Source organism: Chenopodium quinoa, unplaced genomic scaffold (assembly GCF_001683475.1).
Source record: "Chenopodium quinoa cultivar QQ74 unplaced genomic scaffold, ASM168347v1, whole genome shotgun sequence".
NCBI classification, from domain to species: Eukaryota; Viridiplantae; Streptophyta; class Magnoliopsida; order Caryophyllales; family Amaranthaceae; genus Chenopodium; species Chenopodium quinoa.
In genome coordinates this window covers 591,285-617,727 of record NW_018744858.1, presented here as the reverse complement: position 1 = coordinate 617,727, position 26,443 = coordinate 591,285, and the positions used below count along the sequence as shown (strand labels likewise).

The 26,443-nt window shown below is 39.4% G+C and overlaps 1 long non-coding RNA gene across 1 annotated transcript; it reads right to left on the bottom strand.

The window, feature by feature from the left end:
- Window positions 1-5,991: 5,991 nt before the first annotated feature.
- LOC110704756 lies at window positions 5,992-26,107 on the bottom strand. Its single transcript, XR_002508002.1, has 5 exons — window positions 25,722-26,107; window positions 7,154-7,232; window positions 6,678-6,783; window positions 6,465-6,533; window positions 5,992-6,362 (listed from the first exon to the last, which is right to left on the bottom strand). It is a non-coding gene; the product is annotated as an uncharacterized LOC110704756 (long non-coding RNA).
- Between the last annotated feature and the right edge of the window lie 336 nt (window positions 26,108-26,443).

Here is a 26,443-nt window from a genome sequence, read left to right as displayed (position 1 = left end):
TAAGCACTATAATGGACACTAAAGGGCCTCTGCGCCTCCAAAGTCGTATCCAAAATCCTCTCGATCAGCACCCTACTACCCTGCCAAATGGTTTTAGTACCGCACTTCTCATTCAACTCGTCCGCAGTCATATCCATGGTAACCGAGCACGCGTCCCGTATGACGTCCGTGCTAGAGTAGTGGAAACCATGGAACCATCAACATGAAGCCCAAGAATATGGTACACATCGTGCAGCATGATCGTGATCTCCCAAAATGGCATATGAAACATGTTTGTATCTGGCTGCCATCTCTTAACAAAAGCAGAAATCAGCGACCAGTCAAAACGCCTAAACTTGATCCCAAGTAAGTGAGACAGACCATTGCCATCAATCAATTCCAGGTGCTCCTGTGTAAGACGACCTCGCCAGTTAACCAATTTAGAACACAACTGTGTCCTGCTCAAACAGCGCAAAACAATACGCTCCTGCCCACCCCATATATATATGATGCCACATGACCACCAAAACTAGGGATAACAGTACCATTTTTAGGACCACCTGGCATCGGCTGCTGCACTAACCATGTCTCTGTGAACTTGTAGAAGGTTGACTCGCTTCACTACTAACAAATCTCCCATGCTGACCCCTATATACCGTATGATAATCCTGAGGGTCCGACTCCTCTGCTTGATCATCACGACTTTCCTGATCTTCTTAGTCATTGTCAGATGTAGGTATTCCACTCGACAAGTACATGGGGCGGCTCCCTTGTGAATGATACTCTCCCGACCAACCACTAGGAGATGCATATTCCTGTTCGTGACGAACCAGTGTCCCCGTAATTCCTCGACCTGAGTGCCTCCTAACAAACGCATTCAAACGTCGTGATATTGCATGACGAGCACCTGAACCCTCAATCTACATTAAATAAGTAAAAAATCAAATATCAGTAATAATTACAAATATAACTATGATATTAAAGTTGAACAAAAAATATTAATATTCAAAAAATTTCAAAATAATAATAATAATAATAATAATAATAATAATAACAATAATAATAACAATATTAATAACAATAATAATAATAATTATAAACCACATATTTCGCAACATACTAATAAAAATAGGAAAAATTCATGGGAATAATCCCACCTTTGCACCGTTCGTTTTTAATAATCCCATCTTTAAGTTATTTTTTAATAATCCGACCTTTACCCCCTATTCTTTTTTATTGATCCCAACCGGTCACGTAACCTGTTATAACAGGTTACATGACACGTGGCGACCTGTAATTTATAAAAATTAAAAATTAAAAAAAAAGTAAAAATTATACTTAAATAATAAAAAAAACCCCCACCAGCCAATTCCCTTCCACCTCCCCTTGAACCACCAACTTCACCACGTTTTTGGCTCCCTCCCCTACCCCTCTCCCTTTTCCGGCCACTTCCCCTTCCCCCCGAATTCGGCCCCTCTCCGGCAAACGCGCTCACCATCCCACCTTCTTAACAATTAAAGCTACCGATGCACCACCACTTCACCGCCACCACTGCACCCCCTTTTCCGAGTTTCGGGTTTTATGAGTTAAAACAATTTTTTGGTGGTGTTGGGTGGGGGAATAGGGTTTATGGGGGCCGGAAAACATGGTAAGGGGTGGTTTTGGGCTGCGGTGGTCGGGAAAGGGTGGAATGGGTGGGGCGAAGGTGGAGGTTGGTTGCGGTTTTCGCAGGTTAGGGTTCGTTTGGATGGGTGGGGCGAGGGTGGTTCAAGGGGAGGGGATTCTAGTTTCGTGAGGGAGAGGGGGTTCGAGGGTGGTTCAGGGGGAGGGGGTTCGAGGGTGGTTCAGGGGAGGTCGGCGCGCTGGGATCGGTGGCAGGGGCGTTTGGATGGGTGGGGCGAGGGTGGTTCAAGGGGAGGGGATTCTAGTTTCGTGAGGGAGAGGGGGTTCGAGGGTAGTTCAGGGGGAGGGGGTTCGAGGGTGGTTCAGGGGAGGGGTGGCAGGGGAGGTCGGCGCGCTGGGATCGGTGGCAGGGGCGTTTGGTTTGGTGGGGCGAGGGTGGTTCAAGGGGAGGGGATTCTAGTTTCGTGAGGGAGAAGGGGTTCGAGGGTGGTTAGGGGGAGGGGGTTTTAGGGTGGTTCAGGGGAGGGGTGGCAGGGGAGGTCGGCGCGCTGGGATCGGTGGCAGGGAAGGTGGTTTGACTGGTGGGTGGTTTCTAAAATTAATAATTTTTTTTTATCTTATTTTTAAATTTTGGACAAATCAAATTGTGTTACATGTAAATTAATCAAAAAGACAAATCAAATTGTGACACGTGTAAATTAATCAAAAAAATAATAATTTACCTTCTTAACCGGTTTCAGGTAAAATGAGACCAATAAAAAAGAATGGGGGGTAAAGGTCGGATTATTAAAATATAACTTAAAGGTGAGATTATTAAAAAAGAACGGTGCAAAGGTGGGATTATTCCCATAAATTTTTTTTTAAAAAAAAAATTGACCTCGGATCCAAAAATGACCCCCTCCTTTGAATTTTTATTCTTTCGGTTGTGAACAATATAATTTACTCCCTTCATTTCTTATTAATCGCAATAGTAGGGTATTCACAAAGTTTAAGAAAATTTGTAGGGTAGGGTCCAAAAGAGAATTTTTATAATAAAAAGTAGTATAAGTGGGATTGGTAGAAAAAAGAAATAATAAAATATTTATGAAAGTGGGGTTAGTGGGAGAGAGAAATTATAAAATAATGGTGGGTATTTTCCAAATATAGAAGTGTTGCAATTAATATATAACGAATGTAAAAGGAAAATGTTGCGATTAATACGAAACAGAGGGAGTAACCAATATAACAATAAAAAGTTCCCCAACTACAAAAACTAGGCTAATTTAAATTGAACTAAAAGTTTCAAAACCAATGGTTATAGTCCACAGTGATTCTCCTATTCAATCATTTCCAAGTACCGCATTGCATTTTTTTGGAGTACTGGAGTATCATTTAATTTATGGATGATTTGATTTATTTTATAATAACCTTAGCTATAAGATTTCGAAAAATAAAATTATTAGTGGTTCATAGTTTAACTATGTGTAGTTTAATAATATCAATTTTTTTAAAAATTTTGTTAATGCATAATTTAATATACCGATGGTTAAAGATGCATTGTGTAGACTGCATAAAATGAAATTAGCAATATTTATGGAACGGATGAAGTATAAAGTTTTTTGGGAGTGATTATTTGTCAATATCCCGTCAAACTTGTTTTGTCTACCTGTTTAATTGTCTTTGTTCAAAATCAAGTTACTTAAAAAATTGATACTACCTCCGTCACATATTAGTTGCAATTTTGGAATAATATATGTCTCATAAATAATACCCCAAAGTTGCAACTAATATGTAACGGAGGTAGTATTACAAAACAACAACAACAATAATAATAATAATAATGATAATACAACTAATAACAACAACAATTAACAATAATAATAATGATAATATTACTAATAACAATAATAATGATAATAATAACAACAACAATGATGATAATAATAGTAATACTAATAACAATAACAATAACAATAACAATAACAATAATAATGATAATAATACTAATAACAATAACAAGAATAATGATAATATTATAGTGATACTTATAATAATAATAATAATAATATTAACCACGAAAAAAAAAATTCTGGAAATTGGTACATCCGCCTGAAATTTCCGGATGTACCAAGAGTAAATTTCAGGCAGATGTCCGAAATTTTCGAAATTTTTTTTCCCCAATTTAAACAACATATTTCTGGAAATTACCTGTTCGCCGCCTCCAATGCCGCCGCCTCGACCACCGTATGTCACCCTAATTCGCTGCGGGTCCGCAATCGCTGGATTTCTTCTACCCTCCTTGGATTGGTGGTGGAATGTGGGTGGTTTCACTAAGGTTGAATTTTCCGTATTTTTTTTTATTTTTTTTATTTTCAGATTTTTTTTTTTTTTTAATTTCTGATTTTTAAGTATTAGGGAGATTTTTAACAATTAGAGAGATAAAATTTTAGCAAAAGAAGTATGAGCGTGAAATGTGTTATAAGTGTCGTGAGTATTTATATACGAGGGGTAAATACAGAATTTCAAGGAAAAAATGCGAGCGACGCCTAGTAAATTGGGAGCGAAGTTTAACAAACCCCCTATATTTCTTTTATATAGTGTATATTTTTATAATATATATTACGCTTCTACAAAAACAATGGTATCTTACAGTATATCCTAAATCAAAAGTAATATACACTTCTTACATAACACAATTTGTATCAATGATATTTTTTAAAATTTGGTATATAGATACAAATTTTATCTTAAAATTCAATATCCAACCTGGGCAATACTCGGGGCTCAAAACTATATATATATATATATATATATATATATATATATATATATATATATATATATATATATATATATATATATATATATATATATATATATATATATATATATATATATATATATATATATATATATATATATATATATAAAGGGAAGTTTTTTCCCAAGATTTTAGAGAGCCACCTAAGATTTTGATTTTTTAAAAATTATTAGTGGGCCATGTAGGATTAGTATTTTTAGAGCATTACGTGTAAGATTATGCCACATAGGATTATTATTTTAAAGCGCCACGTAAGATTAAAATTAAAGGTTTAAATTTATTATAAAAATAAAATACTATCTTTTTAAATTAGAATTTTATCTACGAGAAAAGAAAAACATTTATTTTATTTCGTATATATAAAAAATATTATTTAAAAAATGAAATTCATGTTCAATTGATATTTAAAAAAAAAATTGGATTACATAATAAAAATAATGAAAATATAACTAGTGATTATAATAAAATATTTTATAAAAAAAATACTAATAAAAAAATGAAATCACTTTCAATAATAAAAATAAAAAATAAAAAATTAAAAAACACAGTTTTTTCAAAAAAAAAAAATACATCAGTTTTGGATTAGATACAAAAAATAAGAAAAAACCATTGAAATTAAAAATATATCCTTTTTCTTTTTCTAGCAAAAACAATGTTAATCATTTATCATTTATTCATCTAAAAGATTAAGTTCTACGTTAACAAAATTTATCATATCTATTAATAAATTTATCACCACCTTAAATCCCAGGCCACGCGATGAACGCTAAGTGTTAATTTTAATGGGCGGGTTTTATTATGCAACTTATCAACGACACGTTTACCATTATATTCGACTTACAAAGAATGATGGAAGCCTGGAAGGTTATATTTTCACCGTGTTCACAATTTAAAAAAAAAGCCGGTTAAACAAATACATATAGTTTAACATATTTTATTTTCTTTCTACTTTTTTTCAAGAATTGGTTTGTATTGTTGTTTAAACAAACAATTTACAAAATATACTGTGTTTATATATTCGTGAACCTTAATTCACTAGTAGAAAAATATAAAAGGGCACTGATTCAAAACCCCCATATAGCACCGGTTTTGAACCGGTGTAGATTTGAGGGGTGCCAAAAAATAATAAAAAAAAACTTTAGCACCGATTCAAAACTAGTGCTAATAATGTGTTATTCGCACCAATTCTGTTCAAACCGGTGCGAATAATGGCCCAAAAAAATAAAAAATAAAACTTTTGGCACCGGTTCGATTCAAAACCGGTTCCCTTAGTGCCCCAAAAAAAAATATTTTTTTTGCATTTTTTTCACTTAAATTGATGTAGAAACACTAACATATATACAAAGTTACATATTTTCATTAAAAAAGGCTGTAATGTTACAATTTTCGTCCAAAAAAATAAAATTCAAGGTCACACACAAATAAAAAGAAATTGAAAAAAAAATTGCAACAACAACATATCACAATATACACCTGTAGCTGCGAGTCAACTGTGTTGCAGCTCTTGGCACTCCCGGCCCATTGTGGGTGATTACTAGTAAATTAATCATAACAAAGTCCAATTGATGGCACAATGCCGAAGCAGAACATTCTTTATCAAAAGAACCAAGTAAGAGGCACTATTAAAGTCAAATGCAGTAACAAGATGGATTTATATAGATAATCCTGAACCTTAACATCTTTGCAAGAATTTTAGAGTGAAGCAAGCACAGTGTATGCTCGTTTATGAATTAAAGTGGGAGGGGGGAGCATGAAAGACGAATTAGTAGTATATAGACATACAGAGTACAAATATTCGACAGCCCTCTCAAGGTTGTTATAAGCAGCAAGCAAAGCACGAACAACAGTAACCCTGTCCCAACTTCCTCCACCCATATCAAGAATTTGCTGAATGGTGCTCTCCAAGTTGCTTCCCGTAACTAAATTAGATGCAACCTAGCCATGGACATATGCGTCCCCTCTACATACAAGTAATTAAGCTCGTATTTATTCATAAGTTCCACAAATTAGTCATTTTGATGGAAAACATGCTTAAAATATCTAAGAAACGGTTAAAACTCACGAAGCAGCAGCTGCATCAATCAAGGGACTCACGGTAGCTACAGCAGCAGGTTCTGTAGTTATCTGCGTCCTAACATAACAAAATAGTATTTATAAGCACATTTTCAAAGATCATATATCATAAAAGCCTAGAAACTTTCAGTATTGAATATTAATAATTATAATTGGTACACCAAAGCACGAAGATTAAAAAGAAAATACTTCTAGAACTTACTGAGCTTGAGGTGCAACTGGTGCAGGCACAGCAGCTGTAGGCGTAGAGGTTGTGCTCTGAGGCTGAGCTTACAAATGTGAGCCACTTGTTATAGGACAAACATGAACTACAAAAAGTAAAAAGTTAAAAATTCACCCATTTGTATATAAAGAAGTGAATTCTCTGACAAATAGTCCATCCATGCGTAGCCTTATGTCTTGGCATCCAGCCGCTATTGAGGTAATACTTTCATTGCAGACTACTTTCAGGCTATCAAGTCTAATAATGTAAGAAGTTATACCAGTGTTAATGCCTAGATATGATTCTTCCATCCAAGATCTAACCTAAACGCATATGAAACATTGAAACCCACAAAGCCCGATTGTCAAAAATAATAAACTTGCAGCAGTACTTAAGTTATGTCTTAGAACGTACTCTTACATGGTACTGCAAGTACGATTGAAAATTCAATAAGAATCAGAGAACAACATATTTACCAGATACTCAGCTGGTCTTGCACGTTTTTTTTTTCAACTTCTTTCAAAGGCTTGTATCCTTGCATTGCATATTCCCAACCTAATTAGGCCAACAAATCCAGAAAAGCAATAATCAAATCCATTACTCAATACTGTCTCACTCTATCCTTACACTCCACTTCCAAGATGAAACAAGCGTGAGCTAGTATACTACAAGTATGTTGGTAATTAGTACTGAAACAAGTCTTTAAATTAAACTTCATCCAAATCCAGAGAATCATAATCTAGTTCAAATAATACCTCACTTCAATCTAGCATTCAAAACCTATAAATCAAAATATTCTTCTCACCAACATTCTCATCGTTATTCATTTCAACTACAATATTCTACCTACACATATCGTATCCACAACACATCAATATTTTTATTAAACTGCAGGAATGTTCTCAAATATCCAAAATAAAATCCAAATATTCGTATTAAAACTGCAGAAATATACTTAAATATCCAAAATACATCCAAACTCCTATTAAAATGCAAGAATCTTAGTATACATCCAAATACTCCTATAAAACTGCAGGAATTTCTTAATTATTCAAAATACATCCAATATATGCATATTCAAGTATCAAATCTCACTCATTCCACCAATATACTATGTTTAGTTACTTTAGTAACTAAAACAAACAACATTAAGCACTCATTTAGCGATTATTAGCTCGAATCTCAGTTATCCTTCCATATCTCATCATATGGAGTAGCAAAATCAGAGAAAAAAATAATTCAAAATAACAAATACAAATCGAATTAAATCTTTTAGATCAAAATAAATTCACGCAAATCTCCGCAAAATCGAACATCTAAACCCTAAAAAACGGCATAAATAAAAAAAAATAAAAAAAAACCAAAAGAAAACACACAAACCTGATGACCAGCTTTGTAAAAATTCATAGTATCTTCAGTAGCAGTTTCCTATTGTATAAGATTTACAAAAAATAGTAATATTGTGTATTAATATTTTGTTATTACAATTGATTATTAAATGTTAAATTTAACTATTAAAAGAAACTTAAATCTAGTATTATATGTACAACTCTATAATGCTAAATAACTAATGGGGATTTTGATGAAAATAAATCGCTGGTGGAACTTCCAAAGATTTAATCGGAATATTAAGGACATGTTTGGCGTTGTTTTTTGTTTTCAGTTTTCTGTTTTTTCGAATACAAAAAAAACCAAAACAAAAAACAAGAAAAAGATGTTTCTACTTTTCTGTTGTCAGTTTTCAAAATTATCGTGAGTTTAATAAATTAAACTAATTTTTTATTCATTATATGACATATATCATATGATTTTGAAAAAAAAAACCCAAAAAAATAGAAAACCACAATGATGCCAACGAACCCTTAGTTAATGAAAATTATAGGTTACAAAAGATTATTGGCAATAAAAAATTACTAAAAGATTTTAATCGGAATATTTGATTGATCTCCTACTAATCTCTATATTATTCTCTCTTAATTTCCTCCTTAATCCTATCCTTGTAATATTTTGTTACCTTTCTTGGTCATATATGTCTATAAAATATATCACTTTTTTTTAAGGAAAAATATCAACACTTCTTCTTTGTTCTTAAAACTCAAAGTCTCAAACTCTCTATTTTAACCCCTCCTTCGAAACTGATGTACTCCTACAAAATCAGTTGAGATTAATAAATAAGTTACTCCGTAATAACTAAAACTAATCTTCAAATTCCCAATTAATCCATTTCTCGATCACAATACAAAAACAGGTATCCTGTGATGAGGAGCTACAGATGGTGCCCATAATAGAGTCTCAGTCGGTTACCATTTTGCAGCAGTCTTTAGGTGCTCCAGTGGCGCACAATAGTTTGGAGTGCATGACTGCCCTTTATGATGTTGATAGTCATAAGGAAGGGGTGAATTCAAAGGAGTTTGGGGGAAAAGTTTGTGATTTTAGTTTCTAATTCGCCACTTTGCATTCCAGTGCTAAGTCTTTGGATCAACCATTTCGCCGTCACGGGTCTATTTTTCATCCTTGGTTTAGGAAAAAGAGTTCTTTGGTGGACCGACCTAGATCAACTGCAAATTGCCAGGTGGTTCGTGTTGGTACAAAGCGTGATCGTGGGCCTAGTGTGGACTTCAAGTACTCCAACTTGGCTCGAATAAAGTTGGCTCGCAAGTGTCTCTTTAGTGTTTTTGTGTAGTGTAGTTTGTTCGTTGATTTTGTTTGTTGTTTTTCTTTATTAGTACTCTTTGTAAAAAAAATAATAATAAATTAATCCCACAACAATGGCATCCTTACCCACCAGAACAACCACCACCAACTCACTCCAAGACAGAGTCGCCATCGTAACCGGCGCATCTCGTGGAATAGGCAGAGCAATTGCACTCCACTTTATCCTCATTAGGCGCTGTTTGGGTCCAATTCAGTTAATCTAAATGGGCCGGCCCAAATGATTTAATTACAAAAGCAAGGTTCAACTCTCCAAAGCATGCTAAAGTCAATCAAGCCCAATCAGCATGGTAAGCCCCATTTAACTTCAAAGGCCCAATCCTCCTCTATTGAGCAAAGGTATAAAAACCATCAATAGTCTCATTTATCATTCATGCACATTAAGCCTCAAGCAACTAACTCTCTTGTATAGCTTATTCTTCTCACACTGAACTGACTTTAGCATCGGAGGGGCTTTCCTCGGTAATCACCCCCGAGGCTAGTTTACGTGTGTTTGCAGTGTAGGAAAATCCTCGGCCCAGTCACCACTTGGACCGAGACCAGTCGTCTCCCTTGAAAAGGGCCTGCTGAAGGTCCTATTGTTTTCATCTGAAACAATTTGGCGCCATTTGTGGGGAAGATACAAAAAATTAAGCGGAAAATTAATCACTCTTAGTAAAAACATGACTAAGAGCGGTAAAAGCGCCAAGAGTGCTAAGAAGAATGGTCATTCCTCTTCGAGGAGAGACCACATTACGGTGAGAGTGAATCAACTGATTCCATCATCACTGGAACCTTCTTCTCCTTCTTCAAAATCTCCCTCTTCTCAGGAAAGGGAAGCCTTGGAGAAGTCACCATCCCATTATACTCGCCAGCCGACAAGTTCGTCTTGGCCAAATCAATTAAATGCGAGGAGTCCTCCTCTGTGAAGCTCACATTCTAAGTCTCAGGCGAAAACAACCCCTCAAACGGGGCCCTCTACGGAGGAAGTGGCGAGTGTCGTAGCCGTTTGCATGGATTTCTTGAAGGCCCAAGCAGGCAGTCTTCCTCCTCCCTGTGATCACTCACCTCTTCCGTCAAGAAACTTGAGAAGGGGGATTGGCCAAGAGGAGGGTGGTCAAACTCCCTCTATTAGGGAGCTCGAGGAGAAGTACGAAGAGGACACTTGGAGGACCGAACGGGAACGAAAAAGGAACCCCTAGTTCTTTGATGGTTCTAGAACCCGGGACTCCAAAAGCTATAGAAGCAACAATACCACCTCTGAGTGGCAAGAGCCAGCTCGCCTAAACGTTCATGAATGTTTAGGTTCATGGGAGGTGAGCGTGCATAGTCGCCTCACTACGCGGAGGGAACCGAGCCCAACCCTGAACCATCTCACCTAAGGACAAAAACCACTTCCATCTCTCTAAGAGGGAGAAGCGAGGTCCGAACGACTAGACGAAAGGGAAAGGCCGTATTGGTCCCTACCAGCTCGCCCTTCCAAAGTTGGATATTGGAAGAGCATGTGCCGACGTGAAAATCCCGACACACATCACTTACGACGGTACTTCGGACCCGAAGGACCACATTGCCTCTTACGAGGGAAACATGTACCTTAACCCTAGGTCCGAGGCTACTTGGTATAAGTATTTTCCAACGACCCTCAAAGGTGTTTCAAAAGCGTGGATCACCAAGGGGGTGAAGGAAGGCTCTATAACCGGTTGGAAGGATCATTCTAACAAATTCAAGAGCAAGTTTTCTACGGCAAATCACCGAGAGAAAACAACCGCAGAACTGATGGGTCTGCAGCAAGTGGAGGATGAAAGCCTCTGAGACTATCCGACTCGTTTCATCAACGCGTCATCCAGAATCGCAAGCCTGGATTAGGGCCTAGTCATGTTTGCGCTGCAGAATGGCTTACAAGCTGGCAAGTTCCTTGATTTTATGGTCATGCATCCCCCGCAGACCATGGAGGAAACTTTGGACGCCTTGGATAAATACATTCGAGCCGAAGAATGGTACAAGATAAAATCCCAATCCCAATCCGAGGCTGGGAAAGCAAAAGGACAAGTGTCCGAAAGCCAAGGGCCAAGAAAGGGAAGGAGAAAGCCTCAGAACCGTCCTCGGCACCTGAGCCAAAAAAAGATAGGACCCCCTATATAGGGAGGTATGATTCTTACACTCCTCTTGCTCTTCCTCGTGCTAAAATCTATAGCACAACCAAAGACGAGGGGAGGTTCAAGAAACCAAGGCTACTCTCACCATGGCCTCAACAAAAGGGCAAGGACCAATAGTGCGAGTTCCATGAATTCATTGGACATCGCACCGAGGACTGCCTTCAGCTGAAAGATCAGACCGAGGATCTAGTTCAGAAAGGCTACTTGAAAAAGTATCTCGCGGAGCGCCGTGAAGAGAAAAAAGTCGAAAAGGGTCATTTCCGGGGAACTTCTCGGAATGCAGTGAAGCCTCACTTGAGGGGATTGACCCATCAAGTGAATCACGCAGACATCCGAGCGCCTCAGTCTTCGGTGCCGAACATTCTGTTCACAGCCGAAGACTGCCAAGGAGTGGTATACCCCCATGAAGACCCATTAGTAATTGTGACGGGCATTGCAAATCGCAACATCTGGCGATCTCTCGTCGACGGTGGTAGTGGGGCGAATATCCTCTTTTGAGGAGCATTCGACCACCTGAGATTGGAGGCCAGGCACCCGACTCCAATACTCGGTATCCGGATTCAACGGCTTTTCATCATATCCCGATGGGAAGATTCATCTTCCTGTCACCATCGGCAAAGGCCGAGCAGCACGGAACACTATGGCCAAATTTCTAGTCGTGGATGTCCCATCTGTGTACAACGTGATCGTGGGGAGACCCCTCATTCACGACATTCAAGGAGTCGTCTAACGTACCAACAAACAATGATCCATGTTTCGGACGAGGGATGCTCCGAAAAAATAAAGGGCAGCCAAAAAGAGGCCCGAAGATGCAACCACCTCAAACCATCCAAAGGTCAACTTGACGACCGGGATGATAAGGAGGAAAAAGAGCAGGACCATTGCGCAAAAAGGCCTAAAGGCTTAAGTGCTTCGGCCCAAGGAGCCCCAACAAAAGAAAATTCTTTGGGGAAGGAAAAGGTTAATTCTCCATCTAAGCCGAAAGACTTAGAGCATCAGCCAAAGTCTGGGAAGCCTGCTGATATTGACAGCAGGCCTGAGCAAGAAGAGTCTAGCGCCCAAGCCATGGAGCTGGACGATCAGACTGAGTCAATAGAGTTGACTGAAGGGAATTCTGAAAGATGTGTCAGCATTGGACTAGGACTTGATTCAAATGTTCGTGTTGAATTAATTCAACTCCTTCAGGACAACAAAGATGTGTTCGCATTCTTGGCAGCAGAAATGCCTGGGATTGATCCGAACTTCATCTCTCATAAGCTTAACGTTGACCCAACATGTCGGCCAGCTAAGCAAAAGAAGCGGAATTACTCCGTTCAAAAGAACCAGGACATCGTAGCAGAAGTTAAAAAAACTTTTGGATGCAAGATTTATTGAGCCTTGTCAATATCCAGATTAGTTGGCTAAAGTGGTGATGGTTTAGAAGGCAAATGACACCTGGAGAATGTGCGTTGACTTCACAGATTTGAATAGGGCCTATCCCAAGGACTTTTATCCCTTAACGTGGATTGATCAATTAGTCAACTTGATGAGTGGGCATGCTCTGCTTAGTTTTATGGACGCATTCTTGGGGTACCATCAGATCTTCATGCCTTCGTTTCAAGCGCTTGGGTGTACAACTATAAAATGATGCCCTTCGGATTGAAAAATGCGGGGGCAACTTATCAAAGGCTGGTTGATCAGGTATTCTTTGAGCAAAAGGGCCGTAACATGGAAGCCTATGTTGATGATTCTATCATCAAAAGCAAAAAAGATACAAACCATGTCACGGACTTGGCCAAAACCTTCATCACCCTTAGAAAATATAAAATGAAGCTGAATACGAAGAAGTGTGTCTTCGGTGTGAAGTTAGGCAAGTTCCTCGGCTTCGTGGTCAGCAAAAAGGGGATTATTGCCAACCCCGCCAAAGTTGAAGCAGCTCTAGATCTTCCCAAGCCGAAAAAAGGGATGTTCAACGTCTCACTGGCAGAATGGCTGCCCCTTTCCAGGTTCATCTCTAGAGCCTCGAACAAGGGGTTTCCTTTCTTCAAAGCGCTAAAACTCCCAAAATCAAAAGAGCTCATATAGGAAGACGAGCAAAAAGAGGTCTTTAGGTAACTATGTGAGCCCTGGCTCATCTCCCAACACTGGCAAGACCAGTTGAAGGAAAAACCTTGTACTTATATGGCGGTCAGTCTAGCCACTATAAGCGCGGTGTTTCTAAGAGAAGAAGAAAAAATTCAGCAACCGATCTATTTTTTCAGCCATACTTTGACAGATGCCGAGACACGCTACGCCCTACTCAAAAAAGTTTCATACGCAGTAGTGGTAGTTGCTCAGAAGTTGAGGCCTTACTTTGATTGCCATAAAATAGTAGTCTTAACTGATCAACCGCTGGAGAAAGTTCTCGGCAAGGTTAAAAAGTCTGGTAAACTAGCAAAGTGGGCCTTCAAGCTCACTAAGTTCAGTGTTAGCTACCAGCCGAGGGCAGCTATCAAGGCGCATGCCTTAGCAAATTTCCTAGCTGAGTGTTCTTATCAAGAGACACTCGACGAGGAAAAGAAAATTTGGACCGTTTTCACGGATGGATCCTCCACCGTGAATGGTTCGAGGGCAGGGGTCGTCATTACCTCTCCTAAAGGCAAATTCTTTGAATATACACTAAAATTCTCATTCAAGGCTTGAAACAATGAAGCTGAATATGAAGCAGCAATTTCTGGTTTAGAGTTGTGCATAACATTAGAAGCCGAGCATGTTTATTCAAAGACAGACTCTCAACTTGTCGTAAAATAGATCCGAGGTGAGTACGAGGCCAAAGATCCATCAATGATTGCTTACCTCGCAAAGATTAAAACCGTCATTGCGAAGCTTAGAACTTTTTAAGCCGAGCTGATCCCAAGGGGTCAGAATGCACAAGCCGACGCACTCTCCAAACTTGTAAGTTCAACTCTAACCGAGCTGAACTGATCTGTATATGTGGAAGTGCGCCGAGAAAAAAGTGTGGACCAAGAACTTAAGGTTTGCTATGTCGCACACGAGCCGAGCTAGATGGACCGCATCCTAACTTACAAATTTTGGGGAGGAATTCTCGAAGACAGGAACTTAGCCTCTAAGATGAAGAGAATCAGTTCAAGGTTCACCGTCTTTAAAGGAGAACTTCAGAAAAAATCCTTCTCAGCTCCACTATTGAAATGCGTGAGTCCAACAAATGCTGATTACATCCTTCGAGAAATTCATCTTGGCATCTGCGGAAACCACATAAGGGGAAGAGCTTTATCCCATAAAGCAAAGGGCTGGGTACTACTGGCCCACCATGATCATAGATGCATAGGAGCTAGTCAGAAAATGAGAAAAATGTCAAAAGTTCGCACCAGTCATCAATCGACCATCGCGAGATCTTCGGCCAATCTTGAATCCCCCCCCCCATTCGATCAATGGGGATTGGATATTTTAGGACCATTTCCTGATGCTCTATTCCAAAAGAGATGGATGATAGTCGGCATAGACTATTTCAGCAAATGGGTCGAAGCCGAAGCAACTTCGAACATTACAGAGCAGACAGTTAGGAAATTCATTAGGCAAAACATTATCACTCGCTTTAGAATTCCGAAGGTTTTTGTCTTCGATCATGGGAGGCAATTTAATAATCTGCCGCTAAAGCGGTACACAAATCAGTTCGGCATTAAATTGGCGTATTCTGCAGTCTGTCATCCGTAGAGTAATGGTCAAGCCGAAGCTGCAAATAAACAAATCCTCAATGCTCTCAAGAAGAGAGTTGAATATCAAAAGTCCAAGTGGATAGAGGAACTTCCCGAAACTCTTTGGTCACTTCGGACAACAAAAAAAAGAAGCAACGAGACATTCACCTTTTGAATTGGTGTATGGATCCGAAGCTGTTCTTCCAGTGGAAATTGGCTCAGAATGTCTCCGAGTGAATCTCTTCTCAGCCGAAGAAAACGAACAACTCATGAAAGAGTCCCTTGACTTCTTAGACGAGATCAGAGATTCAGCTCGACACAAAATGGCTGCATATAAGAAAAGAATAAGCAAATTTTAGAACCAAAGAGTCCACGCAAGACTTCTCAAAGTTTGGGATCTTGTTCTTCGGAATGCTGCTGTTGTGCAAAAAGGCCGCATCCATGGGAAACTCTCAGCTACTTGGGAGGGACCCTAGGAAATATATGATGAGCTTTAGCAAGGAACATACCGAATTCGACAGTTGGATGGTACTGAATTGAAAAATCACTGGAACGTTGATGTATTTAAGAAATACCATGTGTAAAGCCCTTCGAGGAAGAACAATCTATGTAAGTACATCTTCATGATTAATGAAAGGCCTTTGAGCCGCCACTTATTCAAATTTCAACAGATTTCTATTTTTTCTGTCTTCTAAAGTTTTTGAAAACATTCAAGGTTTTCGTTCGGTGCTGCCCGAAGTATTGCCTAATGAGGCCTTGTACTTCGACAAGCCGTATAACCTGCCAAGATGAGGATAAATGATAAACCCCTGAAGTATCGCCTAATGAGGCCTTGTACTTCGGATGAATCAGTTCCTCTAGGTAAAGAGGCCATAGGCGCATCCGAAACATTGCCTAAAAAATAGGAGCTGATAAAGCCCCAGAGTATTGCCTAATGAAGCATTGTTCTTTAGATGAATCAGTTCTGGGTGATGATTGCACTTCCGAAGTATTGCCTAATGAAGCATTGTACTTTGGATAGATTATTGCCCTGGCATTGTGTTTCCCTCGGTTGAAGTATAAGGGTCAAATATGTTGTCCTCGAAGCCCAAGGCTTCTAAATAACGAAATCAGATCCCTAAAAAACAGAATAGAAGAGAAAAGAAAAATGAGCAGAAACATAGAGTCTGGATTATTACAAAAAATTTGCCTAGGCAAAATCCTCGGCTGCCCCAAAATAGTCAAAGCAGTTAACTCAAAAACCTGAAAATATCATCTTCAGATTTCTAAGGGGGGCAAGAGGCACTCAGCTAGCCGGTTCCAAGCCGGAGCTAAGTACTTGGAAAAATTTCACAAGTTGAAAAATCTAAGTAGAAGAAGTTCAATAAAGGAAGAGGCAACCAGCTAGCCGGTTCCAAGCCGAGCTAAGTACTTGGAAAAATTTCACAAGTTGAAAATTTAAGTAGAAGGAGAGAGGTAAAAGGAATGAAAGAAAAACAGTGCACTCACAGCAAATAAAGAAGTTCTCAACCAAAAATATCTCTAAGCCAAGATTCAACACTTAGAAAATTTTTGAAGGGATTCAAAGAAACAAATAGTAAAGAAAACAGGGAAATGGAAGAGAAAAGCTGAGAAAAACTTGATATTCATTCAAATGAGGATTTCCAAGTCAAGTACAGTGAAATCTTAAATCGGCAGCTGCCCATAAGCGGAAAACACAGCTGCTGAAACTAGTACAAACTATTTAAAAGCAAAAAATAACAAAGTAGTATTTTTGTACAATCATGGCGAGCTAAAGGAAAAGAAAGGCAAAAAAAGCAGATGCGGCATTTAAATCATTTAAGAATATGTTGACCCGCAAGATTCTACAGACGACTGCCCGAGTTCCTATGCTTCGGCGTTGGTCGGATCAGAGCTGGGAGCCTTGGAAGTCTCAACAGCAGCAGAGGATGAAGCAGGCTGAGCAGTGTCTTTCTCTTTCGGTGCAACCTCTTATTTTTCCTCTTGGCCTCTTTTTCGGCCAGACAAGCGAGGCAGGAAACCTCGGCTTCATGAGCATTTAGCATGTTGGGATGGTTGAGATTCATTGACCATTCCTCGACCAAGTCCCAGTTGATGCTTGGGTCAGCATGAAAGGCAAGGCGACAAGCAACTTTGAAGCCGTTTTCAAAACCCTCATCATACCAATCTTGGGTGTCAATTCGGACCTTCAGCAAGTTCTGGGCAGCCTCGAGATCCTTCTTTGCCTTGGCAGCTTCATCAGTTTGGGTCTTAAGTTGGGTCTGGACTCCCTTCAACTCATTGTTGACATTGGAAAGCTGTAGGTCCTTGACCTTTTACTGATCGCCGAGTCGCTGAATCTCAGCCTCAAGATCATCCTACCTTCGCTTAGCTTATTGCTCGGCCAGCACAACCTTCTCTCTGAAATCTTCGGCCATCATCTACCGAACTTCTGCCTCTTGTTTCATTTTCTGCTCGATCCGAGCCTTGAAGCTCAGAATATCACCTGCTCCGTACTCCTGGCCTGGATTAAGGCTTCGCCTTCATTAATTTAGGGAAAAACAGACTGTTCAAGTTCTCGGTAGAAGTCGCGGAAGCTTGTCGCCATTTCCTCTATTCGAGATTGGCACTCCGCAAATTCATCCTCTGCTTTTTTTCTCTTAATTTCGGCTAACCGAGCTCGGTTCTTAGCCTCCTCGGCTTTATACTTTAGCTCCTCGTTCATACCCGCAGCTATGACATGGTTATGAACGGCCTGCATTAGCACTTAGGCAAATGAAACAAGAGGCAGAAAAGGAAACTTAATGAAAAGGAAGCTAAAGCACTTAGGCAAAAAAGAGTTTAAGGCTACCAGCATTAGCAGTTTGGGGTTCTCAGCAAAGAGGTCTGGCACCCTCACCAGAGGCTCAGACACCCCAGCAGTAGCTCGGTGAGCCCAAATCTTTGCCTTTTCCAGCTCGGAAAGGCCATACAAGTCACCAAAAAACTCCATAGCCGAGTTTCGGTGAGATAGCATGCTGCTCCTCATAGCTTCTACAACAATAGACAATGGGGTGGACTCAATACCCCTGTCCGAGGACTGGAAGGTCCAGAAAGAGTTCCCAGCAGAGGATGGAACGTTAGAAGTCTTGGGATCCTTAACTCTTTCGTCGGCTTCCTTAAACTTTTCAGGCCTCCCACCTAGAATTCGTACATCATCTTCCTCGGCGGGCTGCACGATGAATGCATTAACTTCTTTCTGAACTTCAGCAGTGAAAGGTTCAAGTATATGCCGAGGAGATGGAGAAAAATGGACGATGGGAGGAGTCCTTTGTTGAACTTCTTCCTCTTGATTTTCATGAGGAGGAGGAGTTTTCTCTTTTACCACCTCAGCCTGGTCCTCATCCAGCCGAGGTCTTTTAGTTGGGGGCTTAGCAGCCGAGAACTGTCCCGGGTTTACTACAGCTCTCCTTCTTCTTGTTCCGGCCATTTCGTAAGCCGAAGATTTGTCTAAAGAAGATGATAATTCTTTGTTAGGTTCTCTCTTGTCTTCTTCTTCTTCATCAGACTATAGTAGAAGAGACAGGGGGGTGATGAGTGATATTAGTATCATAAAAATAAAAAAAAAATAAAAAAAAAAGAAAAACTCCAAGCCGAAGCTTAGTACTTAGAAAAATTATAAAAAATTTCACAAGTTGGAAAATTCAAATGAAAATCTAAGTAGAAGGAGCAAAGCTAGGAGAAAAAGAAAACCAGAAAAAGCATTAAGTCTCAGCGAAGTCTTCAGCAACAGCTCGCCTTCGGCGCTGAGTACGTTGGGTTCAGCAACAGATGACGTCTGCTCAACGTTCTGCTCGGAGCCTACAGCAAAGACTCCAGCACTAATAGGGGCGGCCACAGCAACTGCTTGTTCTTCAGGGCCAAACAGAAAAAGTGGGTCCCTTTTCAAGAACCAAGGCTTTTGAAAAAAATACTCAGTTGGCTTGACTATCTCAAGCGTTGACGGCCAAAGTGCAGGAGCCCTAGCCGATGGATCAATCATAGTTGGGGCGTTCCTCGTCACTTGCCGAGCAGCATTAATCCCAAGTCTGTTGTACTTAAGGCCGCAATTCCCTTCGTGCAGCTTTTATAAGCCGAAAGAAACAGGTTATTCTGCATGAAGTAGAAGCAAATAAAAGCATAAAGAAAAATAAAAAAGAAAAGCAAAGGCCTTTGGCCCCAGCCGAGCTTATTACCTTTCAGGTATTTACGGCTGAGGCCAACAGCAGCTAGTATCTTCTCCTTGAAGATATAATGATAACAGGGTAGCCAAGTCTCTAGCACATAGGCCATTCGGCCAGTGTCCCTTGGGTTCCTCTTTTGGCCGAAGAGTCAACAACTCCTTCTCTTCTGCTGAGAAGTCATCTTGGCAGATGGCTTTCATCTTCGGATCCGGCTTCTCAGGTGCCTCGGCCCTCCAAAATAATTCGAGTGGTCCTCCTTCGCAAGAGCCCGAATCCATATCCACTGGCCCCTCCAATCTTTATCAGAGTTGTCATTAGGCCAAGTGGTTAGGTGCCCTCTCTGGGTCTCAATTCTCCACCATCCAGGGTCATGGTGCTCATCAGATTGCTAATTCGGCATCAGCTTCTGCAATTTGCGGAAAATATGAATGCTTGGCTCGTATCCTTAGAAGAGACAGACCGAGAGAAAGGTCATGAGTCTTCGGATGCTGACCGGGATTAATTGTCACAATGAAATGTTGTACCCATTCAGCACCTGTACAATAAATGGACATAGAGGAAATCTAAGTCCAGATTGAAGTTGCCTGGTGTACACGCCGATGTAACCAGGTGAGGGCCTATGGATCCTATCCTCAACTACGGGTATTTGACACCAATACCCGTCCTCCTCCATTATGCCGTAAAATATTTCGATTTTCTCGGTGAAGTGATGGAGGGCATTTCCGTTTACCCACCAGTCATAAGATGCAGCATTCATAAGCCCATAATTCTCGGGCCAGTTGTTCCATTCGTCGGCCCCAGATGGTAAGCGCTGAGGCCCATGCGGAAAACCACCGCTTGAGATGCTCGCCTTTTCCTAGCCACGGTAAGGCACCGAAGCCAGTGGTATCGCAGCAATGGGGGGTTCCCCGAAGAAACCCTTTCACCTCTCCTAGGAAGGGAAGTTTGGTTGCTAAGAGAAGGCATCTGCCTAAGTGGCTGGTTAACCCGAGCACCCAGCGACGGAACCTCTTCCTCCTCCTCAGCGCCCATGGGTCTTTTTCCTAAGTCTCGGACCATTTTTGTATAAAAATCAAAGAACTCGAGGAAAAGGGAAAGAGGTTGGAAAACAAGAAAATCCGAACAAGTTTCAGGAAAAATTACCTTTATCAAACTCGAAATTTGCCGATCTATTGACTCGGAGCAACGAATTTCAGTTTAAAAGCTCGGAATTGCAGAGAATAAGGAGAGAGTAAAATCAGGTTCTCAAGGGTTTGTGCGAATTTCAAGAAGTGTATTTGCGAAGTGTGATTAGAGAAGTTGGAGAGGGCAATTTATATAAGCTTATTGGAATCAAGAAATCCAAGAGTCTAAAATCGCCAAAAACTAAATTCCACTTAACCACATTCCTAAATTAACTACCCACTAAACCTTCTACCTTCCCTAGTTATTCTTCTTAATGGTAGTTACAACGTCATTAACTGTCCAAATTCCTTTTTCAAATTACAATCATTTGTTTCCCTCTATTTTGCAAGTCAAAACCCGACCCGTCATCCTTCCGAATCGGGTTTGGGGGCAAGTTGTTTATGTCTAATTCAGTTAATCTAATTGGGCCGACCCAAATGATTTAATTACAAAAGCCCAAAAGCAAGGTTCAACCCTTCAAAGCATGCTAAAGTCAATCAAGCCCAATCATCATGGAAAACCCATCTGACTTCAAAGGCCCAATCCTCCTCTATTGAGCAAAGGTATAAAAACCATAAATAGTCTCATTTATCATTCATGCACATTAAGCCTCAAGCAACTAACTCTCTTGTATAGCTTATTTTTCTCACACTGAACTGACTTTAGCATCGGAGGGGCCTTCCTCGGCAACCACCCCTGAGGCTAGTTTACGTGTGTTTGCTGTGCAGGAAAATCCTCGGCCCAGTCACTACTTGGACTGAGACTAGTCTTCTCCCTTGAAAAGGGCCTGCTGAAGGTCCTATTGTTTTCATCCAAAACAGGCGCAAAACTAGCCATCAATTACACCTCTCCATCCTCCAAAACCTACGTCGATCAACTCGTCTCTCAATTAAACTCCACCACCACAACCACTTTACGCGCAATCGCCGTCCAAGCCGACGTCTCCGATGAAACCCAAGTCAAAACCATCTTCAACACCGGCGAACAAACCTTCAACACTCAACCCCACATCGTCGTCACCTCCGCTGGCGTCTTCGATTCCAAATACTCCTTACTCTTTGACATCGAAGCAGCCGATTTTGACCGCATATTTTCCGTCAACACCCGCGGCACCTTCCTCTGCATCAAGGAGGCATCCAAGAGAATCGCCCGCGGCGGTGATGGGAGAATCGTGATAATGTCGTCGTTAGTGGTGGGGTCTTTGAAGGAGAAGTATGTGGCAAATTACCCTTGCAACTCGAATGCCACTCTGCTCTGAGAGTTTAGTCGAAGTTCAGACTGTAGACTAGTAGTAAAACACTAGTCCACTGTCTGTGACTATTGTAACAAGGCTTAGATTTATTCAATCGTGGAGTCACTAGAGTACTTGGTTACATTATGGAACTTTACTAGAAGGACCAGAAAATATAGTCACTCTTCTTTTATGACACTACTTCAGTGACTTCTTAAATGACACAAATACAGGGTAGCCAGAAAAACATCTCAAATCTTAACCAGATAATACCATAGTAGATTACTGGACAATTACAAGATCCATCACAAACACTTCTACACACATATCTTGGGATATTTCTTGTTCTACATGTTTTCTGATTCAGAGAAACACTGGTAGCAGATATACAAGCAAGTTTGTAAGACCTCAAAGCATGAGGTTATGTACATATTGATATTATACTCATCGTAAGCAATCAGGAGACCAAACATCCATCTTATGGCTAGGCCATCTCATCATCTACTATTAGACTATGAGGAAGGGAGAAATAAACTCTATGCCTCACTCATCACTGCTAACTGATGAGGTCCTCTATTCTGTCAGCAACATTGACACTTCTTGATTAACTGGAGGTGGAAGCTACAAATTAGAAAGGTTGATAATTATAAGAGAATGGTTATAGAAGCAGACAACACAAACATTGAGCTGAATCTTGCCTTAAAAAGTTACTATATGAACCAGCAAATAGAGAACGTGCAAATTTTGGTCAACTTTCAAGAATTCAACAGCAATTCTACAATGTTTTAATTAAAGCAATGCCCATCAGTCAAATAAATCAACAATTAGCCAATCAGGTAACCATGCTTCACTTCATTGGGAAATCCATGGATGATGGAAATGCGTTTGGTATCAAGTATTGCATACACATAGCTAGCTTTTTTGCTTAGACTGATAATAAGTAACTATATGCTCAACACTAATCAGTGGCATCATAACTTTCATTATTATTATAAAGCAGGAAAACTTGAGCTCAACTACAAGATTTTGCTTTTATTATCAAACATGTTATTCCCCTAAAAAAAAAAACAATCAAACATGTCATTCAATCTTCTACCTTCTAAAAGCTTAATGAAAAGATCACTCATTAATAATATTCCATGACAGTATGGTAAGAAAGAGCCACACAGGCTACCAAACAGCGAAAGTTCTCTGCAATTCAAGCATTAAGAAAAAAAAAATCACAAAAGTCCAGCCTCGCTACCAACCCATATTCCCTTTGTTGTGAGCACGAGAGACTAACACAATACATGCTTAGAATAAAATCCACTGGATCCTAACAATAACTTTTGATATATCAGGAGCAGCGTCATTGTCAGTAGTTTAAAGTGAAAACCATGATACTACCAATTAAATTGAATCGGATACACTCAACCTTGTAAAATGCAATGCCAATCCACATGCAACAAAAGAAGATAACATGGATGTACTTTTAAACATATGAAAGATTCTTTATCAAGTCATTAGCACGTCTAACTTTTGATTGCCATTAACATTACAGGGCTCAAACTAGACATGGAAGCCAATAACACACAATATAAAACATATTCTAATATTGGGAAATTTGTGATTCCTAATTAAGGCCAATCTAATCTTGATATAATGAACATAGAAAGGAAAGCTTCGTATACTTATTACACTAATCAATGTCAATACTAAATGAACTGATAACATGAAAAGTGTCATTTATGACACATATTAGGGCGTTTTTCTCCCTTAGTTTTAGGCTTATTTCGGTGTTTCTTTGTTATTTCTATTCCTCTTAGTCTTGTTTCAGTTATCTTTGTCTTAGTTTATGGTTTTAGGCCTTAGTTGTGAATAATATGCTTTTTGCTCAGTTTCTAGCTTGATTTGCATGTTTTTCTATGTGTTCTTTCACTCTTTTCTCTCTTGGTCTATTTGTGTAGGTTCTTGATGCTTTCTTCGATGCTTATGACCCGAGAAAAGGCAAGAAAGTTCAATAGATGAAGCTAAGAAAGAAGCTAAGAAGCTTGAGACAAGAAAGCTTGAAGCTCGTAGAAGGCCTTAAACCGAGTCTTGTTCACTCTTTCAGCCATACCTTTTGATCTACACATCGGATTGAGGCGATTCAAATTGCGTTGGAAACTAGAGTTGAAGAGCTTTCCAAAGGTATGTTGCACACCCCAAGAAGCTTCCTAGAACATAATTTATGGCCGTTTGAATCTACAAGACGCTGCCAGGATCCGTGGGCGCGGCTATTTGTGCTGCAGGCGCGACTATTTTTGCCGCGGGCACGGCCCTCTGCTTTCCTCAACTTTGCAATTTTCTGGAGATTCCTCGGAGATGCCTTGCCGCGTTCGCGGCTCTGGGTAACGCGGGCGCGGGTTTCTGGGTCTTGTTCGAGCTTAATTTCCGGATTTCTTTCTTTCTCTTCTTGTAATATAAATATAGGACTTCTTAGACTTCCTAAGGGGGGAAGTTTTACATTTCCTCTCTCCTCTAATTAGGATTAGGGTTAGATTATGATTTTCTCTCTCTAGTTTAGGAGTAGTTTTAGAGAGAGAAAGCTTGGATTTCAATGGAGATTTAAGAGCTTGAAGAAGCAAATTTTGTGGATTCTCTTCTTATCTATTCAATGAGCTTTTCTAACTTTCTCTCACCTTTATTGCTTTGTTTAATTCTTGTTTTTGCTTATTTCATTGTTGATTAGAGTAGTTAATTAGTTTACTTGTTTGATTCTTGCTTTAATTCTAGTTTTACCTTGTTTTCCATGTTTTACATGTTTTCCTTCATTATGTTTGCTTAGATTTTGTTCTAGGGAAATGGATGAAGGTTATGTTAATGAATTGAGTGATTGGTTGTAATTAGTATGCAATTGATTCTTGATTATTGTGTTTGGATGATGCTTACATTTACTAGAATCTTTTTAGCTAATTGATTCTTGGTTCTTAATTGTGTTTTCAATCAATTGTGTGGAAGTGAGTTGATTGAGAGTCTAGATTCTTCCATACCTTTTCTAGGCTAGTTGCGCGGGAGTGAATTAGCTTAGTAGGATAATTAGCATGCTTAATTGCGCGGGAGTGAGTTGAGTGTGTTAATCGTTCCTAATTGAGATCATGATCATCTAATTGCGACTTGTTATTGAATTCATTAATGTAATTGGATTCCCTTTTCCCTATTATCTTGTTAATTGCTTTAATTAGTGTTTTAGATGTTTCTCTCCCTATCTCACAACCTTCCTACTAGTCTAATTACCTCAAATTAATACACTTAGTCCTTGTGGTTTGACCCTAGCTTGCCACTATCTAGTGTGAACTTGATAGAGTTAGGTTAGGATTATAAATTGTAAATTTGATCTAGGGTAGCAGACCAACGACCTATTGTCCCCAGATCATAACAACAATGTTAAGCTATTAAAACCAAAAGAAGTCCATATCCACTAAATATGTGCTAGTCATGTTTCTGATGAAATCAGGTTCCGCAGTTGAAAAGTCTGTAGGTTTAATTAAAACACTTAATCAAGAATCAAAACTTGCTATAATATAGTAGACACAATATATAGCAAGTTTTAGCATTATTTCTACTATTACTTGACAGTAAACACAATATCAGCAACAATAATCCAAAGTCTCAATTGTTCAATCTAGGTTTGAATTGTTCTTTATTTCTCATTGTTTGACCAAAACAACCTTCCTTAAAACGAATTCAACCAGATTAACAAAAGATAATCTTCTCATATGATAAATTAGTGATCCACAAGTATCAACCTAAGTCAACGCTATCATGAACTCGAAAATAAAAGACGATCGACTTAACTCAGCTAAATCAATCCACAACACATAGCATAATTACTAAAATAAATCACTATAATTACAATTCTTTAGCAATATGAACGAAAAAAGCAAAAACAATTACGTAGTAAATAACGATCATAAAAGTAAGAATACCTCAAACATCATATTCCAAGAACGAAGGTGTCCGCGAGAAGTGGAAGAAGGACGACAAGAATGAACAGTCTCAAACTGATGAACACTGAAGATTCTCGAAGACTGACGGATGATATGGTGATGGTGAGTCAGCCAAGGAGAAAGAAGATGGTGGAGAAGATGAAGAGGAGGAGACAGAAAGTTGTGAGGTAGGGTTAAGCAGAAGCAAAAGCCATTAATGAAGATTAATGATTAAAGAAGATGAAGGTTTGTGTATTTGAAATTCAAATGGGAGAGAAAAAAAGTGGATATTCTTGGAATAAAAGGAAGTGTATGGGGAGATACGGATGACGGATAAACAAATGCCGATATCAACCATTTTACAAGTTGAACGGGTTTCTATTACAAATCATAATGAATATATCAGCATATTCTCATAACGGCATAACTAACGGTCGTCCGACGAGCAACACGTGGCGTCGGGCAACCAACACGTGGAATGAATGCTACTTGCAAGGCATCAGATGGATCTTCTATAAATAGGTAAGTTCATCCTTCATTAAAAGATATTATTTTTTTACATACTCTCTCTCTTATTCTCTCTCTTAATATCTTCTCTTCTTCTTCTTAAAACACTTTCTGACTTTACCATTGGAGTGGTTATCCCCGGATTCACCCCGGGGTTAGCTAATCCTTATTTCTTATGTAAGTGCTTAGCTGGATGATAGGGTCTTAACGGATTC